The sequence below is a fragment of the Panthera pardus genome, unplaced genomic scaffold, assembly GCF_024362965.1.
Source record: "Panthera pardus isolate Hobbes unplaced genomic scaffold, ASM2436296v1 HiC_scaffold_16, whole genome shotgun sequence".
Lineage (NCBI taxonomy): Eukaryota > Metazoa > Chordata > Mammalia > Carnivora > Felidae > Panthera > Panthera pardus.
Genome location: NW_026526721.1, coordinates 115,593,784 through 115,607,727, shown reverse-complemented (window position 1 = coordinate 115,607,727; position 13,944 = coordinate 115,593,784). Strand labels below are relative to the sequence as shown.

General features: G+C 42.0%; 2 long non-coding RNA genes across 3 annotated transcripts in view; one reads left to right on the top strand and one right to left on the bottom strand.

Annotated features, from left to right (window-relative positions):
* Nucleotides 1-1,343: 1,343 nt before the first annotated feature.
* Nucleotides 1,344-13,944, top strand: part of LOC109260679 (uncharacterized) — a 93,269-nt gene continuing 80,668 nt past the window's right edge. For both annotated transcript variants that reach the window (XR_002077111.2, XR_002077112.2), the window contains exon 1: nt 1,344-1,622. This is a non-coding gene — a long non-coding RNA (uncharacterized LOC109260679). The remainder of the gene's footprint in view (nt 1,623-13,944) is intronic.
* On the bottom strand, nt 2,869-5,448 carry LOC109260684 (uncharacterized). Its single transcript, XR_002077114.2, has 2 exons — nt 4,777-5,448; nt 2,869-3,982 (listed from the first exon to the last, which is right to left on the bottom strand). It is a non-coding gene; the product is annotated as an uncharacterized LOC109260684 (long non-coding RNA).

Sequence of the window (13,944 nt, the reverse complement as noted above, 5' to 3'; positions counted from 1 at the left end):
TCCTCCTTCTGTGCCCTAGCCCTAGTTACCCATTTAGGGGCTTAGCAGCAGCTCGCTCTAAGGTTTTCACTTGACCCTTCCCAAATAATGCTCGTCAGCTCGCTTGCCTACGAGCTGATGTAGTTCTGTTAAGCTCAAACGTGCTTATGTGATGACTAGTGGAGGAACTGCCCTGGCTGAGAGACCTGGAAAGTGTAGGGTTTGCTGAGAGGCATCCGGAGTTCAGGCGCTGGTGACATTCTTGGGGTTCTGCACGGTGCATGACATTTTGTGGCCAATGTGCTGACAGTTCCAGAGCGAGTGAATAACCTGTCTGGTGGAGTGACCAACGCTTTTAAACAAAGGGGAGGGGTGGTGGAAGACCCTTGGATCATTCTATTCTCAGACGCCTATAGAGTCCTGTCTTTGAGTGTGTTGGTCAAAATCCTAGGTCCCATGGCATCAGATAATGGCTGCCACAGGTTCTAATCCTCTTCTGGATTTTACTTTTAACTGAACGGGTGGACCCATTCCATGACACCCATCCCTCTTGCTTCCTCCACTGCCAACAGGAGAGGCCTTGTGCCACTGCAGTCTTACTGAGGGCCAGCTTCACCCTACCAGTTCTGATGGGGGGCCGTAGCATCATTCCATCTGATAGTCACCAGTCGCCAAGTCTTCCGCTGAAGGGTGCAGCCGAGAGGGGTTTTGGAAACGTTCCTGCCAGGACGAGGCCTTTTCTCTTTGCCAGCCTTTAGGTCTCAGAGTTCGATAATACAAAGATGGTTTGAGAAGAGCCGCACGACCTGGATCCACAGAAGCCTGGCAGAAGCCCCTCACTCCCACACCCAGGGACTTGGCGGAACGGGCTGGAGCAAGGGGTTCTCTTGTCTGAGGTCCCCGGAGGCCAGAGCGTCCGTCCAACGTTTAGTCCCGGGTGCAAAATCCCTTGATCCACTGAACCCCTGCCACAAGAGCCACCTCACAGGAAACCCTTCGCGATTTGGGTCCTTTTGTGTTTAAGCGTGTTATGGGGAGGGCGATTCCACGGACTCCATGCTAATGATGAAGACCTGTGTCGGGCACACTCTGAGCAGAAAGCTCAAACCCAGCGTGGGTTCCTGCGTTCCTCCCCAAAAGGCCAAAGCCCAAAGAACCCTTTTCATTTGGCGAGGGGCTTGACGAAAGGGAGGGGCGTAGGCGGGAGCGGGCCGGGGTCTGCAAGCCAGCGGCCGGACGCGACGGACTTGCCCGGCTGCTCAGCTTGGCCGCCAGCATCCGTGCCTGCGACTTGGTTGCTTCCTCCCCGGCCAGAGAGTGGGGACGCTTCTCCCACCCCCCCCACCCCCCCACCCCACGGCGCCTCGGGGTCGGCGCCAGAGGCCCAGAGGCTCTGGCCTGATGGAGGCGAGGCAGGCTCTGTGGCCTCCCCGGGTCAGTCCGAGTTTAGTCTGCGGAGGCGACGGCGGTGGAGCTGGCCGGGGCCAAGATGGACCCCAAACCAGACAGGCGCTTTCCTCCCCCCCCCCCCCCACCCCCCCACTCGCGCCTTAGTCCCTGCCCATATTGCCCGTCTCCGGTAGGACTATCTGCCCGGCTTCTGTCTGCTGCCAACCTTGCCCGAAACCTAGACCCCAGACTTGGTAAGTCGCGTTCTTCCCCCACCCCGCCCTGCCACCTTCCTAGCGGACTGGGCCCGCGACTTCGTGCACGCGCGTGGCCCGAGGCGCGCGCTGAGAAGTTGGGCTGGTTTGGAGTAGCCGCGCGAATCCGGCCTCTGCGGCTGGTGTGTATGAACGCCTAGGACCTCAAGGTAGTGAGAAATGTCGCGGGGCTCCCCAGTGAGGCGGGAGCGAAAAGGGTCCAGCCTCGCTCCCCTGGATCCTCTTTGTCCCTCTGGACACCAAAAGCTACCTTTTAAGAATAAGCTTTCTGCTGGTCTCTAAAGAGAGAGAGCGAGAGCGAGAGGAGAGAGAGAGAGAGAGAGAGAGAGAGAGTGAGTGAGTGTGTTGGGAGAGTATGGGGGAGGGAAACTGTCCCTTCCCTAAAGCAGTTTCTAATCCCTAAGGTCTCCAACAAAGTTTACTCAGAGGTTTCATTCGAATGCTGTGAAGTCCTTGTCGTTGTTGTTGTTACTATTTTAAGTGAAGATTTCTAAGTCACGCTTCTCAAATATACGTGCCTCTTGAGGACATTTCGACAATTACCTTGTCCACTAACTCCACTCCCTTCCCCTGGAAAAAAAAAATAAACTTAATTTTTCAGTAGTTGCCCTAGGACCCATCGTTTACATGTCACTAATGTGAAGAAAGAAGGAAAGAAAGAAAAGCAGCCTTGGTGTTTCTCGCTGGAACTCCGTGTGCTCTATTATTGAAACGTGAAAGATGGATTTTGGGGGGGAGGGGTAGGCAGGGCTCTGGAAGAGTGCTTTTGAACCGTGCTGCCCTGTTGCACGGGACTGACCTTTGGCTGACACGGCCACGGAGCGGGCCGTTCGTTAACGAGGATTTGATACATTAGACATTCGAGCTGGGCGTGTAAACCCACACTCTGAATCCAGATTTTGCTCAAATTAGTGTACGAGGAAATGATCTTTTTAAGTCCCGAGGCTTAACCAAATGTCAGGAGGGCCAATCGCTGCCTGAAAAGGGCAGTGGAGGACACAGGGTAAAAGACACATTCCTCGCTCCTTAAAAAATAAACAAAACAAAACCAAAAAGCCTTCTCTGAATAATTCCTGAAATCTCCCAAGTCACCACTTGGACGAAATGCTTATAAATAAAGCTAATCATTCGTTCTAATAAATTCTGTTGTGTTAAATCCTAATACTAAGCAAGACTGTGAAGGCAGCGGCGCAGTTAGGGCAATAATCCTTTTTTGAGATTCGTATATTTTGAGATGCTGTTTTACTCGGTGGAGATACTTGAGTATGACAATTTATATCCGCCAGGCAGTGGGGCACACACAGAGGAGGGAGTCACAGATTTTAAAGCCGTTTCAAAGTTGACGCGTCCCTCAATTTGATTTGGTTCGATTTGTCTCCAGACGTTGGAGCCCGGAAAGGGAAGGCAGGCTGGCTACCAAGCACCCTGGCCTGGAGCGCAGCGGCCGCACGGATGGGGCAGAGGTTGGGGACTTTGCTGCGGCCACTTGCAGGGTGCGGCGGCTCCCGCGGTATTTATTGACTGATTCGGGAAGGTGTCATTATATCTAAGTTCACATTAAAGCTCGAACTTAAAAAAAAAAAAAAAAGAGTACCGCCAGAAAATGCTTTTCTTTTCTTTCCCCCAATAGCAGAGCCCGCTGTTGTCAGTTGGAAAGGGGGGAGAAATTCTCTCCTGTCGAAGTTTCCAGCCACTCTAAGAGTGGAAGGGGGAGGGCGAAGCGAAACGGTGTTCTGGCTCTGTACCTGGCAACCCTCTAACCGCTGGCTTTTTCACGTTGCTGTCCTGGGGAGAGTATCGCAGAGGCAGACGCATACGTTTTATGCACCTGAGTGCTGGGTTCTGCCGCTGGGTTTTGCTGGGTCTACGCAGGGGCGGTTCCTGGGATGCGGATTTAATCCAGGGGAAAACGTACACGAAACAGTTTTTGGCCTCCTATCTTTGCTTAGAGAGGCTCTGTCTCCATTCCTCGGTGTCCTCTGAGTGTAGATGAAAAGATGGAAAATTAAACGAGAAAGGCACTTACTATCATGGGGAAAAAAGATAGGTTAAAAATAAGGAATCTAGGGGAGAGAGGTCATTCTCCAAGAGCCTACGTTGAAGAAATACAGACAGGGCCTATGAGAGCTACAGGACTTGCTCCACAATGGGTTTTGTAGATAGCGTCCCCACGCACAGGCCGACGGCTCGCCAAATTCTGGTTCCCGACCCTTAGGACAAGGGCAACTGAGCCGGTTGAACACTTTTGGAGACGATAGACGTCCTGGCCCCCTTTGGAAAAATCACACCTTTCCAGAATCTTGAGAACCCCGCAGGCTTGAGAAGGTTGCAGAAATGGTCTAAGAGTTAAGAAGAGAATGGAGAAAGAAGGGAAAGGTTGGTAGAGGATGGAGAAAGGAAAGATTGTGGCCAGTTAACTGAGAGATCGAGTTCATTTTCCCCCAGTGGCGGGTCCCAGCACCCTCCTACCCAGTCTGCGATCACCAGTTACTGGTGCAAGGGCGAGACACTGCCCGGGACCACCAACTTCCGAGTTGTGTCAAGTTGAGGTGGAAACGGTGGATCTATTTCATTTTAAGGTCCACTTTTGGGAGTCGGTGGGATTACTACAATGCTGATGCTTGTAAGAGTGGAAGGAAGGAAGCACTTGCCGCTTACAGACTTGCTCCGAGTTTCTTTGGCCCCCTTCTCTACAGCCTCCACCCTCGTCTAGCCCCGGGAGCCTACACCTGGGTTTGGGCCTCCGGACCCGGTCGCAACTCTGGGGTACCTGCGAGTACCCCGGAGCCGTGAACCCTGAAGTTCTAAATGCGACGTGACTTACTGGCTGGCTTGAGGAAAGCCTCTTTCGCCCCTTCTGGGATATCATCCAGCCCTGCCCGGGGCTCCCTCCCCGAAGCCCCCAAGGCCTCGGTAGGTCGGTCGGGGCCACCTTCGGGGCTGCTCGGGGGACCTGACGCAGGCCGCGCTGCCGCTGACGTCAGGGGCTCCCGGTGGCCCGAACCCCAGTCCTGGCAACAAGGCGCCCGGCGTGGGCGTCATTAATTATTAGATGGTAAATATTGCAAAGAAAGCTCAAGCTATAATTCAGGCTATATTTCGGTTTCTCAAAGCATAGTTACCAACTTCGCACCTTCTTGTGGTCCCGTCTGCCCTCTGGGTCCACATTTTTGTAGGTTTGAGCTCTTCACTTTGTAACTGGTTTTGGGGATTCTTGGTGGAAGCGCCAATATTTGTTCATGTGGGAACTGCATGGTTACAACTTCCCTGTAGATTCAAGCTTGAGGAGCTTAATCATCTCTATCAACCAAGGGGGTGAGATGTGTGTGGGCATTGCTTCATAAAGCTGGATCTAGGATGCTCACATCCCCTTTTCTGTTTCGTCAGATTCTTAGTCCGAGATCTGATACTATTATTGTTGTTGTTGAGTGAAAAGGAGGGGAAAAAACCCTATCAAACAGCGACAGGGCCAAGGTAAATGAATAATGCCATTCGGTATCAGGAACAAAACCTTCCATTTGTAAAATCAAACACAGCTCTCCTTTTTTCTTTTGTTTTAAAAGGAATCACACCTATAGTATCTACTTAAAATAGAATGTTAAGGAGCAGTAACTTCTTCAAAATAACACTCGTTCTCGGTGCTAGCTCTAATACATTTTCAAAATCCTTTCCCCGAGGATTACTGCCGAATAAACATAGGGCACAGCAGGGTCACTGTGGCACGAATTCTCTCTTGGGCTCTTCTCTACAAAAGGAAAAAAGAAATCATGCCATATATGATGGAATTCCACAGGTGATGGTGAGGTGATTTTCTGGAAAAAGAATGAAATTATGTAAGAATTAAACTAACCCATTTGAATCAAGACAATTTTTATAGGAGTGGAAACAATAATCCACAAATTTAAGCGTCTTGCATATTATCTTACTTGTCATAAATAATTTCTCTGCAATTCTCTTGTTATATTAGCTGTTTGAAAGATCCTGTATATAAAAATAAAGTTCACATGTATCACTGCATAAGACCAATAAGTAGCAGCTCTCAAAAATATAAAATTATCTTCATACATATGAATATAAAATGTATTTGTCAGGATCCACAGGGCCAGAATGAAAAGCCTCTCTAGTTATATCTATAGGAGGTAGAAATATCCTGAAAAGTATTTTGAAAGGCAGGTAATTTGTTTAGTGTTTCACAGACAGAAAAACAACTGACCGAACTTTAATTTTTCTTTTGGAAGTTTTAGAGCCCTGCAGGCAGCTTTTGACTCAGAACTGTGATGGTGACCATTTTATTCTCAAGTTTATAATTTATTTTTAACCAATAGTTATGTGGTAAATATTTAACAAATATATACAATCTCTCAGAAGTGTGCAATAATTATTTTGTAAAATATGAGTAAAAATGGAGCTCACTCTTATACATCAGATACATATATTTGCAGTATTGAAAGCTTTGTGAAGGAGAATTTTAAAAAGTGTAAACAGTCACATTAGTAAATGTACAAAATTCCACAAGCATTCATCAATAAAAATTTCCAAGAATTGTGTATTAAATGTATTAGAAAAGAGATAACTGCACACAAAAAGAAAAATGAAAAGAAACCTCATTTAGGGAAATAAAAACAAACAAAGGTCCAGGGTCCATCATTTACTTTTTCTGCTATGATTATTATGTATTTCTATGGCTTGTTATACCTAGACTTTTCTTTAAAATTCCAAAAATGTGTGTTAGCTGGAATAAAAAATATTTGGAGTTGCGGACAACAGTTAATTGGCATTCAACAACTTCGGTGCTGTTTTCTATTTTACGTACTACTACTTTTATATACTACAAATCTTTCCAGAGAGTTCTGCTATTTTTGGTACAGCAGGCTGAAATTTATAGGCCTAAGATATATTCCAGACTATGTTTATAACACCCTGGCTGAGAAAAACCCTAGGATATTCATTAGATTTTTTTTAAGTCAGCTAATATTATTACAGTTCCTGAATCAATAAATATTTACAGATTTAAGGCAATAATTGAATTGAAGGGCCACATTTGAAAGTCATTATGTGCATGTGTGTATATCTTCAAATAAGTGATTTGTACAATTTAGACAATATCCTATGGAGGTTATGTGATTTTTCTGCTGCTTCAAACATGATTTCACTTGCTGACCTCGTGAAGTCAGTTGATATTCTTGGCTCTTAGATTTGCACTTGTGAAATCAGTGTCCTAGACAAGATGCTCACTAAATTTTTATGTAGTCCTCAAAGTAGTGATTTCACTTAGTCTTGCTTATGGATTAAAAAAAGCAACAACAAAGCTTTTAACTTTTTATTTGTGAAAAAAAATAAATCAGGGAAATCTTAACTGATTTGGGATATAAATGAAATCAACTAGCAATTCCTATTGTAAAACCTCATTGTTAAGTTTTTTGTTTTTTTTTTTTCCCCTGAGAGTCTTGTTTCAGAAATGTGTTCTACTAAACAAGGAAGGCTACAGGAAACCTCTTTTTCTCCTTCTTAGTTTGAAAAGGAAATAAAATACATTTCCAGTGTTTTGTTTATGTGATTTACAAGGAGTATTTTCGTAAACAGGGGCAGAGGATGCTTAAGAGATGGAAACACTATTAAATTCAAATGTTTAAGAGCATGAATTTAGGAAGTGTAAACTAAGTTCTGGTCATATACAAATAGATGTATATTTGAAGGCGATACAAATCCCACCATGTAAGTAACAAGAATAAGAGGAAAACACAATGCTCCTGCACACTCTCCTCGCTAGATCAGTGTGAAGAGCTAAATATATTGAGTATATTATCCAATCCACAGGTTCTGCAGCTGTTGCTTGTTACTTACCTGTCAGCTAACTGCACTTGACTAGACCAATTAATTGATTAATTAATTACCCCGACAAACATTAGAGATAAGTATAGTTATTGTTAATAGAGACTATGTCATTTCAAAATTAAATTTCAAATGCTTTCTTCCTTCCAGGCATATAACAGGAGAAATATACACAGTTATTCAAAATATAAGGTAAAATATGGTACTTGTCATAAGAGAGGCATACACAAAATTGGGGAATGTTTTACTTTTTGATTCTCTTTAGAAGATATTGGATGTCACTTGCTGCTTTAGAAAATCAGAACAAAATGTCATATCACGGCTTTTTCTTTCTCTTTCCTTCATGCCCTCTTTTGCTCCTTTTCCTTCTCTTTAGCTCCTCCTTCTTCTCTTCTTCTCTTCCTTGCTCTAGAACCTAAGGTAAAATGAAATTTTCAGAAGACCTTTCTCAGGATGGTGGCAGTGGTGTTGTGAGCTCACTGCCTGAATCCTTGCCAGGCCTTTGTCTTTTGGGGGAAGTTTTGTCCAAGTGCCCATCTGTAGTCCGCTAGCCTGGGCTCCCATGGATGGGCTTAAACTCTGGGAATGCTGGGATCTGGGGCTGGTCAGAGCTTTTCAGCAACCAGGGTGTCCATTTTAATGGTCGAAGTGGGTCAGACCAAGCAGACGCCAAGTTCTGACAACTCTAGGTAAATATCTGAAAAGAGAACACTGATTGGTCACCAGGACATTTACACTTTATAGAATTGAGCAGGGTTTCTCTCTTTTCTATTATTTGTTTGATCTAAATACAGATTCCTTTGTCACTAACAAATAAATCTTTTGTTTGTTTTCATTATGGTTCTTTTGTTCATTTTAATTCAGTTTTTAAAATATTCACTATAAAAGTGTCAGCATAGGACTAATTTTTCAAGACTATTTTTTGTTCTGAAATATTAAGCCATGTTTTCCCTTCCCCTAAGGCTGATGTGATTCTCTGGCAGTATTTTCCAAGGACATTTTATGTCCACTTTATAACATTTGATAGTCACCCTATGAAACTAAGAAATAATTCATGTTTTCTGAAAAGGGTTCCAATCAGGTTCTTTAGAAGCTCAAAGTAGGACTAACCTGTAACCAATCAAAGAATTAGAGGTAACTGGTCCAATTACATATTATTCACATTCCTTTTTTTTCCCTTTGTGCTGTTTTTGGGTCATTTGGAAAGTGGCGCAACTCAGATCAGTTTGATTTGTATTTTCTAGCTGTTTGGATGAGTTGATCGAAGCAGGAAGGGTCACAAAGTGTGTTTGAGGACTTTGTTGTGTCATTGTCATGTGATTCTAATCCTTTTTGTAACAAGTTTTAATATTGAGCAATTTCAAATACATACAAAAGTAGAGAGAATAATGTAATAAATCTTTATCACCCAACTTCAGCGTCTATCAACAAATAGCCCAGTTTATATTTCCATCCACCGTTCTCCCCCAGAATTATTTTGAAGCACACCCTAGACATCCTATTATTTAATATGTAAATATTTATTATTTAATAAGTTCTTAATGTTTGCTACAAAGCAGAGTGGCTTTTTCAAGTCAACTAGTATGTTTTTCTGAAACACTGCTTGGTCTGAGCTTTGAGCTGCTGTTCTCGATCCTTTTAACAGTTTTGCTTCCAATACCAGAGCCTTTATTAGCCACTGGAATCAAGGAGCTCTGTAGTTATCAAGAGCAAAAGAATAATTCACTTGATTATCATCGTAATCAATGAAGATGGAAGCTTCAAGTGGGAAATCTCATAATCTCCAGAGTCTAGTAGTCATAATGGAGTGAGAATAATTCACTCAAAAGTTTCTGATTTGGGGAAAAGTGATGACTAGGAATCTTTTAATGAAAAAAAAAATCCTATGAACTTGTACTGGTATGGAAAAATCATTGTACTTGAAAAACTATCACTTAAATGCATTCATTGGGTTTCAGCTTTATTTCACCCAAGGTAATCCCCCAATTATTGATATAATAATAAATATGAATTTATGCACTGTGATTTAAATGTATTGTTTCCTTATCTCATTAAGTCACATGAAGCCATATGTTGTTGATTTTTCAAAAGAGAGTACTGATATTTTAGAGCTCTATGCCAAACTATTTATGTATGAAATTATGTGATGTCTGGAATTTGCTTCAAATAATCTTGGGTGAGGGGTGGGAATGAGTGAGTGTAAGAACCAAGACTTTTATTGCAGGGAGATGGGTACCTGGGATTATGGTAATATTCTCTACTTCTGTATATATTTATTTTTTCTTAATAAACTAGCAAAAATGAAAAAGATAATGTCAAGAAGAACTCCACTAAAGTGTTTTTCTATCTATCAGTAGAGAAGTCAAAAGAAGGAATGAAATTATATTAAAAATTAAAAAGATAAAAGTTTACTTGCATCATCCTGGACTACTACCCAAGCATGTCCTTGGAGAAGCCAGTGAATCTCTTTCAACTTCAGTTTTTACATACATGAAAATACTCCCTCTGGTTTAAATAAATGCTAATATTTTTTCCATATACCCCTATGTATTAGATATGAATTCATAACACCTTGCCAGCAAAAATGTTGCTTGATAATTTAAACTTGTAGTTACTTGAATGTTTGTCATCTAAATGTTTCAAGATCTATGGAAAGGTCTAGTTGTCACTTTCTACTTGTGGTCGTTTTGTGCATTGATTATGGTAGAACATTTCTCAGTATGTGGAGAAAATAATGACAGTTATAGATTTTAAAATGAGATTCTTGCTATAGCATAATGCTTTTCTTTTTCTACTTTTCTTATGGGAAATACAGACTCTTGAAGTTCAGGGTTAACTCCTGCCTCTTGTTTCTCCTTCCATAACACATCTGCCCTTCAGACTTCATTTCTGGGCCATTCCTTATGGAAGTAGAAAACACAGCATCCTCATAACGTAATTCATTATGGAACTTGGAATTGAATTATGATTTTCAGGTTTGAGTTTTTACAGTGGGCCTCCAGTTTTGACTTATGTTGCCCTTCCCCATTTCCTAACCAGTTCTAGAATATCAGGGATAAGAATAAGTACATCCTTCAAAGTGCCAAGTTATCTTCCTCTCAACCTATCCTGCCCAGATTGGCATTCCGTCTCAGTTTTCTTCCATGTTCTCACTATGCTGGATTTTCCTGTCTGCAACCCAAATCTCCCCAAGGATGCAAACCAGCCTAGACAGTACCATGAGACTAGAGCATTCGAAGCATTCTAGTTCTTTCCTCCATGGGACTAGATCCTGGTCCTACATCTCTAGCAGTAGTGGTTCTTGTAACAGCATTCAGAAATGATGGCTCTTCTTATCACTTTGTTATGTCTGCTGTGATGTATGTATGTATGTCTCTCATATCAAGCCATATCTGACCATGCCAAGCTGTGGAAGCCATTCATTTAACTAACTAACTATCCCCAGCCCAGCCTTTGCAGTCAGGTAAGCTCTCTCTGGACCAGTATTTCTCAGGGGGCTTGCATCAGATGTTTATACAAATTCATATTCCTGGCCTTCAGTTCTAAGTGAATGAGAATGAGAATCTCTGGGTTAGGCTGTTATTGGGAATCTTCATTTTAACAACGTGAAGTTTAAAACTCATTGATTGAAGTCCTAGACTGTGCCCTTGGGTGTGACTTTTTGTCTGGGCCTTGCTTCTATTGTTGTGATTTTAAACTTCCTGGTGCCTGCACTTTCTAGAGTCTGAACTTCCATCGAGATTCATAAAACAAAAAGCCAACAACAGTAATGATGTTGGACAGGTTCTTAGCAAACAAAGCTGGTGGTCTCAAACATACTATTTGTGTTACCACCATTACCCTTACTATAATCGCTGTCTTCTTCTTGATCTAGCGTTAGAGGAAGAATATGTGTGTGATATTAATAACGATAATGTGCATCAAAGCGCCTTTTAAAAAGTTAAAAAGCACCGGATAAATGCAATGTATTATTCAACAAACACTCAGTTAATGAACTCATAGTCTGTTTGGGGGCACTGTACAACTTGCCCCCTGAACAGAGTATGAAGAAAATGAAGAACATGTTTTCTGCTCAGGGGAAGCCCATAATGAGGATAACATGCACACATAATGTTATAGGAAAACAATTGGAAAGCAGCATACTTGATTTATATCCCAAACATACTCTTTAGTGATATAATTCTGAGTGCCCTGGGAAATACAGGATAACTATGTGCTTATGTACCAACCATTGTATCTGTTGATGTATCTGTGACTCTGTGTGTTCATCTCTATCAAACATCTGCTGTCATCATCTCTACTTTTAAATATCTTTAAAGTAAATGTGATGCGGTTAGAATATAAGCTCCATGAGGGTAAGCATTTTTATGTTTTGTTTGCCGATATATTTTCACTGCGCAAACGGTGCCAGCTACATGATAGACATTCAATAAGTGCTTGTTGTCTGACTGACCGTCCTAATGGTTGACTGAATGAAGTTAGTTAGAAAAGATTTCCGAAGAGCGATGAGTGTAAAGGAGATCTTGCAGTGCCCGCCTATTGGCTGACAATGGTTGTGTAGAGAAAAGGCCATAGGACATAAGATAGAATTGGCTTAGTGGTGAAAATCTCCATATTTGACAATTCCAGTCTGCCCACTATGGATCATTTCAGTAACCCATGACTTGGGGTGATTGTAATTGTGATTTTCTGGCTCAGAGGAGGAACTTCCTACCTCCCTTTTATTTATTTATGTATTTATGTATTTATTTATTTATTTATTTTTACTTTTTTTTTTTTTGAAGTTTATTTATTTTGAGAGACAGAGAGCGTGAGCGGGGGAGGGGCAACGAGAGAGGGACAGACAGAATTCCCTCCGATGGTGGAGCTTGAACTTAGCAACCACGAGATCACGACCTGAGTGGAAACCAAGAGTCAGAGGTTCAACTGACCGAGTCACCCAGTCGCCCCCACCCCCTTTTAGATCTGTGTTATGAGGTGTAACTGAATTCTGTTTGTGGAGATAAACATGTGAGGTTTTGTGTTTGCTTGTTTGTTTGTTTTTGGAACGTGGCATTTCCTTCCTTTAGGAATTGCGTCTGTTTGTATACACAGATACATTGGGCACTGACATATATTTGCCAAATGTCAATAGTTGTAGTTTAATTGTAGTGAAGTCTTCTCCTTTGCAACTTCATTTTCTAGTCTATCTGAGGAAAGATAGAACATTTTCTCTTGGAAACTAATGAGTGAGGATAGTCGAAATTGAACAGGCTACTGATTATAAGCAAGTAGCAGCCAACCAGGATTCTAAATAGAGCTGGAAACATAATTTGACAATCTTTTTATCTAGATGCCGTGTGAAATTTTAATTGTTCAAAGATTATTTGCACATATAGCAATTTAGTTTGTTGCCTGTTTCCAAATACTGAAGAGCAGCGATACCATGTGTGGGTGTATATTTTAAAATTGCAATTTCCAACCTTTCATTCACTCATTTAACAAATATTTATCGAAGGCCTCCTAAATCCCAGGCCCATTCTGGAGATGCAGTGGTAAGTCAAATTTCCTCATGGGGTTTACATTCCAGTGGGGAGAGCAGTGACAACAATTAACATGAAAGGAATGCATATAAAAGGGAATTTCACATAGTCGTCAGTGTTGTGCTTAAACTCAACCAGTGTAGTGGGACAGGGAGGGCCTTGCAGGGTGGAGAGGCTAGCGTAATCAGTGGCCTTTCTGCGGAGCTGACATTTGACCTAAGACCTAAATGATGTGAAGGAACAAGGAGAAGGGGGTTCTGGCTAAGGAAAGACAAAATCTAAAGGTGCTGGAGTGGTAATTAGTTTGACATGTTAATTAATCCATTCCTTTATTCTTCTCCACAAATATTTGCTAAGTGCCTGTTTTGTATCAGATGCAATGTATTCTAAGGTGCTGGGGAAATGGTGACGAACAAGACAGATATCTTGAATACCAGCTCCCATGGAACCATATTCTAGTGAAACAGAAAGACAAACAAAGCAAACAGAAAAAAATATCAGAAAATAATAAATGAGATCATACTAAGTGGGATGGAACAGTGCGATAGATACTTTTTTGGTGGATATCCTAGCTTGAGGGACTAGAAAAGGCCTTTCTGAGTAAGTGACTGGTATGATAGGAAGCTCACATTTGTGTCACATCCTACCTTTGGATATTTCGAATTATGTTTTGGGATATAGTAAAACAGGCTGATGATAATGTGTGGCTCTTGTTGGTCTACCTGTAACCCCACCATTTTCTCTTCCCCTAATGAATGCATATGGGAATGCAAGGAACTGTAAATTTTCAAGTTTATAAAACAGGAAAAAAATTCATAAATTTATGTACTTTATTAGTAGTAGCAAATTACATGAAACTTTCCCCACTGGGGGTTTGGGATATTCAGGCTTAAAACAGCTGTTTTAATTATTGGGAACGTATGGCAGAATTAAGGAATTTTTGCTGA